Below are 6,270 nucleotides of genomic sequence, written 5' to 3' on the forward strand. Positions count from 1 at the left end.
GAGAGAGAGAGAGAGAGAGAGAGAGAGAGAGAGAGAATGAAAATGCAATCAGGCTGAGGGGAGAATGAGGACTCCTCACCGAGTTGTGGGATTTTTCTCTTGACTAAGCACACTCACACAAGTGTGTTTGTTAGTGTGAGAGAGCATGTGAGAGTTTGAGTGCATGTCAGGCTGGAAATAACACAGTCTTGACAACACTTAACAGGTCAAATATCTTTCAAAAATAGTGTTTGTGTACCCTTGTGATGCCACTGAACCAGATTTTTCAAACTTTTTAAGCACATTTGAGAATAATGAGTATTTTTGCTAAATACAACTAATAAATTTTACTTGTTATACTAATAATTATTTTTATTAAAACATGCTACAAAAAAGGAACCTCGGTTTGTCTGAATGCAGTTTTACAAGTATTGAAAATATCTACTCCATTACTGACATCGAACTTTTAAAATCTCAGATTTGTTTTATATCCGTTTACTAAATGAGCAAGTCAAAAAACATGGCAAGACAGACACAAAAAACATAATTTATATGCTGCTCTGCTTACCATCTGAAATGCATCAGGAAGAGTACGAAATTCCCAAATTGGCCGGCAGTTTGTGAGAAGCAGTATATGGCTGTCCCTTTCAATTGATCTCTCACAGTAGGGGTTAGCTAGTGCCCAGCAGCCAATTCAATATCTGCTATCAGTGCAGACAGGCAGAGCAGATGATGAAGGCATTTCCACACATCCAAACAGAATTCGGAGAAAGGAAAAACCAAAACCAGCTGCGGGAGATCATTAATGGATTGGCGCAGTGGTCTTAAATCTTCCCTTAGTATAATCAGGGTCAGGTTTCATCAGCCGCTGTTAAGTTTCTAATCCAAGTTTTTCTGAACAAAATGCATTAAAATATTTTATTCATTCCATTTCTTGCCTGCTATTAAACTGATATAATTCCTATAAAGGATGCTCCGAGTATCAAAAACTCCCATTTTCAGGGCTAAGAAAGATGGATCTGACAGAGAAAAGTAGCTATGGTTACCTTGAATTTATGCCAGAATGTTTCAAAAACTACTTTTATGTTTGAGCCCCCCCCCATACACACGGTATGTGTACCCAAACTCTGGATGTTTGTAACATACAGAGCATGAAGGAAAACATAGAAACACTTTCTGCTGGAAAATGAAAAGTTTAGAAAGATGTTTTGATACTTGATTCCCTCCTTGATATTGTTACCTCGAGAATCTGTGGTAATGGATCAAAATCAAGCTGTTCAGACAAGCCTTATGAAACTCAAACATATTTTGAATCTGTTGTTTTTATTCTTCATTAGCACTTACATCATGGCTGTTCACAGACAACACAGGAGAACTGAAACTTCTCCCCCATCCTCTGCAGTCATGAGCAGACTGATAAATGAAGAGGCTTGCTGACTGACTATACTGACAGGTGAGTCAGACTAATGGTGAATAACTCTTCCTCATCATACAAATAAATACAAGGCATCTCCACCCTGTAACTGAACTGAAGGTGACTCACAGGGCTGCTGACAGTAATTTTCCCTCTATGAGTAGAAGCCCACTGAAATACAAAACTAATTAGATTTTAAAATTAATCTACACATTATACACCGTACAGGCCTCCGGTACAGATTTTACATCAGTGTCGTGCAGTCTCTGAAAGTGCAGCCAGTACAGCGTCCATTTTGAGATACTATGTGGTACTCTTAAACTGATCTCAGTTCAGTCAATAGCCCATTTAATTGATGTTCACACTGTTAAGTAGGGTTGCAACTATTATTTTAATCAATCAATCTGCGGAGCATTTCCTCAACTGATTAACTACTGGGCCAGCACACTTAGCTTTAATCTTGTGTCATGCTTTTGTCCTATCACAGATGTTCTGAAAAAGGCACAAAGCACACATGAATGACAAGGTATAACTATAATATCCGACAATTTGTCTTATAAAAATTTTTTTAAGTAATTAATTTCTCACTGTTTTATTGTTGATCCACTATTTGACTAACTGTTTAGAGCTTGTTCAACACAAATAATCAAGATTTAATATGAAATACTTTGCCTACATTAAAAGAAACTAACCCCAGGTTACAGTCTGTCACTTAGTTTAGACTGTCAGAACATGCCCAAGCGACAGTATTGTTTGGCCTTTGATTTGAGTCTGTTGCTATGCAACATGCTGACGTCACAATACGTCACTGAAAGTTTTGTTGGTTTCAACTTGTTGTTACTGATGTGAAATTACGATACAATGCTGTCATAAGGTCCTGTAGGTGCATAAATGCTACAAATAGGTCTTTTTAGCCCATTTCTAAGTAGTTGCAAGATAACATGACCATGTCTTAATATTCAATATAGATAAGAACCTTCAGGGGACCAAGACAGAGTAAAACACACACTGAAGTCAACTACAAAATAAAAGTTGACAAAATGTCAGGCAATAAGCCATGCTTATACATCAGTGTTTTTGTACAAGTATTTCTACAAGTCTGCCCCTCCTGCATTATTAAATACAGCATGTTGCCATCAGAAAAGCAGAAGAAAGTTAAAAGAAAAGAGAAAAAAAGAGAGAGACTTATGTGTAACTGATAAACTTGCAGCATGATGCATCATTGCAATGAAAATGTTTTCACAAAATACTGAGCATAAAGGGGGCATGCAAGGAGGAAGCAGGCTGAGCCTTCTGTTGGCCAGCAGAGGTGAGGTGACTGAGACAAGGGTTGATGAAAAGTGCTCCGCCCGATACATGGAGACACATGCCATTTGACCCTCCACGCTAATGATCCAGCTGCTACATAATCTGCAGGGCCAAAATGGTGACTTAATTAGAAAACCTTGTGCTGTGGCAGGAATGATGAAGCGCAACACAAGGAGGCAGTAAGACGGCCTCCCAGCTGCCTTCATTATCCAAGCAGTGGGACAGTCAATGCAGGGATGTGCCCGAGCCCACTGCTGCATCACAGAGGGCTGTCTGATTACATACACCAACAGATTTGGGGGTGGGCAGAGGAGGCGGGGAAGACGAGAAAAGCCAGAGGACATGGAACGGTGGGGGTGGGCTTGGAGGGCACAACCTAGATGACATCAGGCCTGGTACAGAGCAGAAAGTGGAAATGGTCTGCATCCAAGGGGTCTTTGAGTTCAGGCTGTATCATTAGGTGCCAAAGGGAAAAGGCTGCAATGCCACACACATGGAGAGACTTTGATCTAGCTGTAGGAAAATGAGGTTCCGTCACTGTCATCGCCAACAAAAAAAAAGAAAAAAGAAAAACATCTTTCTCCCTCTCTCCACTTTAATTTGTTTTTAGAATGGAGTGCCAAGAGTATTTTTTGAGTGCTGAGAGGGAGAAATGGACAGTCAAATCTATTCTCTATTCAAGACTAAACATTTCTTTATCCTCCAGGGATTAATGGCAGATTTAGTTCTGAATGAAAAAATGAAGGCGTATTTGAAACATCTTAATTTACCAACTTCTTGACAGGACTTATCAACAGTCCTGCTGCCAGCAGAGCACTGACAGCAAATCAGTGATTGTGTTTGGTGTCTCAGCTACTAAGTTTGAAGTGGCTCAATCAAACTGACAGCATGGCTATAATACATATGCCAAGATATCTTTTATTCAAGAATCCCCAACGAGGCAACAAGCTGAGTAACGACCAGGGATTACTCAACGTAACACAGCAGATTACGTCAACTCGTGTTAGGCAAGCATGTACCGAGCCACCAGTCAGCAACTGCGTCATAAAATCAGTGCTGTACTCCCATCACCACTATTGCAAAATTCATGCCTGCACTTAGCAAGCACTTACAATTTTAGTACCCCCACAACAATGCATGGCCCAGAGAGAAATTAATATTTCAGCTGTGATATTAATACTGTGTATGACACTTAAATGACTTCAAACATTTTTTACAGTGACAGTAAGCATGTCTTTAATCGCAATTTAGAAAGCGAGGAGGGTTGATGAATGGGTGAACGTCTGCATGAAGTATACTAACATCATTACAGGCGTGTACGTACAGAGTGTTTCCTGAGATGGCTAAACAATGTCTGGAACCTTCTTCTGTGACATCGGATGTAGGGATACACTGTAGCTTTCCAAAATAGACAGTTTCATACTTAACCACGTTATGCAGCAAATGGTATTAATTACCATAGCTCCTTATAGCTAATTAGCATAAGCTACATGAGCACATGGCTGATTTGCATCAGATAACATCTAAACATTACAAGAGCCATTTCGAAACAGCCATTCCTGAACCTATACTTACACAAAAGCATTTACAACCACCACAAAATGAGCGCTCCGTTTAAAAAAAACAAAAAAAAAAACTTAACTGTGCATTACAGCTCAGAGCTTGGCTAACTACACAGTAAGCTTCAGTGAAACGACAAAACTAAATCTTGGTTATTTTATTGCATTTATATTTAAGCTTTACACAGTGCCTCGTCTCTAATATGTTATTTATTAATAATGCAATGGGAGGTCATAGCAGTAGCAACAGGCTTGGGTTGTGGGGTATCAGCAGTGGAAATCTGCATGGCAGCTTTGGCTTGTCCAATTTCATCCAACAACTCTTAACCAGCCTATTAAATAGTCTTACTTACATAAAGCTAATAATTATATTCATACAATATGTCAATACATATGACACAAGAGGGGACCTTGAGCAACCATCTCTATGTGACAATTCTGCTTAAAATTTGTGACCTATACTCTAGTTTAACAGTTCTGAACCTGGGACTGCATGCACAATACAAAAGTTCAATCTGTGTCCAGTATCCAGCTTTAATAGCAATTACAGCCTCAGTTTCAAACAACTGGCAAACATATACTAATGATTCCTGAAAGACGAGCATGGAATTCAAACTGTTGCAATATACTGTCTCTTTCCCTCATAAAATAAATTCTCGAGCTGACCACTGTTGTGATTTGGCACTATATAAATACAACTGAAGTAATGTTTTGAGAAAAACTACCCACAAAATATCCTATAAAAAGGTCACTCTGCTCTTGTCACACATTGCCTCAGTGCCAATGAATGAAACTAACAGGCAGGACATTCATCAAAAAGGGAACTAGTAACTGAAGCAGAAGTGCTGCATGCACACGAAAGGGAAGTAGGCAGAACAAAACGTGAATTAAATAGGTTTTACTATTTGAATTACAGTTTTTTTTCCTGTCCAGAGAGAAAAGCAAAAAAAACAAAACAAAAACAAACAAACAAACAAAAAACAAACAAACAGGCTATTGTGGATTTGCAGTAGGAAGCCGCACTTAAAGAACTGACATGCACCCCATAGCCAATGCAAATCAAAAATAACTACACTAACTGAAACAGCAAGCAGGTTTGTCATCCGTCATTTCTCTCTCTCTCTCTCTCTTTTTTTTTTTTTTTTTTTTTAAATGCAAGGTCAATGAATCAGAAAAAATAAAACCGTTATTATGCTTGTCTAAAGAAATGCATGTGTTAACCTGCATCTCGAGTATCTGTGTATCAAAAAACAGCGCCTGTCACTGTGTCTGTGCTCACTGCAGGAACTACTGAGGACAATGCAAAAGCTGAGATTTTAACTCTGCATGAGTAAAAACATGTTTATACGTGACTCTATACTAGCGCTGGGCGATATATCGTTTTGGTTTTTTTTTTTTTAAATATCGATATATTTTTATATGAGATATAAGATGTGACGATATCCTTTATATCGATATAGTCTATGTTACGTTATAATTATAGTTGTGGAGCCTCTCTTTCGTCCACTTTTGTCTTTACGCAACGTTACTCGACCTCGCCTCTCTCCTTCACTAAACACAACTCCCCCTCCTTCCCCATCGCTTCACCTGCAGGCAGCGACAAGATGGACATGGCAAATCTCCGTTAACGAGTTACTGCGCATCGCCCCATGCGTGGGGCTGGACGGCGTCAACGTGTTAATGACCTAACCACGCTAACAAGCTAACCACGCTAACGCCATGCACGGCCTGAAATCCTTTCATTTTCTCAAAAGTTGACAGCGCGCCTTATGTATGAATTCTGGTTGTGCTTGACCGCGAACCGATTTAATGCGGTACACAGCGCTCAGCAATCTGTCAAAAAAAAAAAAGTTTTAGTACGACTTTGGTAAGCTACAGAGCTGCACCACTTGATGGATTGTCGGAGCATTATGGCTACCGAGGAGCCTCGCGTAGTAATACGTACTGTGCTTCAACGTAATATTACCGTCTTGTGTGTGTATAAGGACCATAAATGGCACCTGTTAAGAC

At 39.5% G+C, this 6,270-nt stretch overlaps 1 protein-coding gene across 2 annotated transcripts in view; it reads right to left on the bottom strand.

Annotated features, from left to right (window-relative positions):
• Positions 1–6,270, bottom strand: part of foxj3 (forkhead box J3) — a 91,006-nt gene that overhangs the window by 53,535 nt on the left and 31,201 nt on the right. The window lies entirely within an intron of this gene.

Source organism: Pundamilia nyererei, unplaced genomic scaffold, assembly GCF_000239375.1.
Source record: "Pundamilia nyererei isolate P.nyererei 1_Seehausen unplaced genomic scaffold, PunNye1.0 scaffold00012, whole genome shotgun sequence".
Lineage (NCBI taxonomy): Eukaryota > Metazoa > Chordata > Actinopteri > Cichliformes > Cichlidae > Pundamilia > Pundamilia nyererei.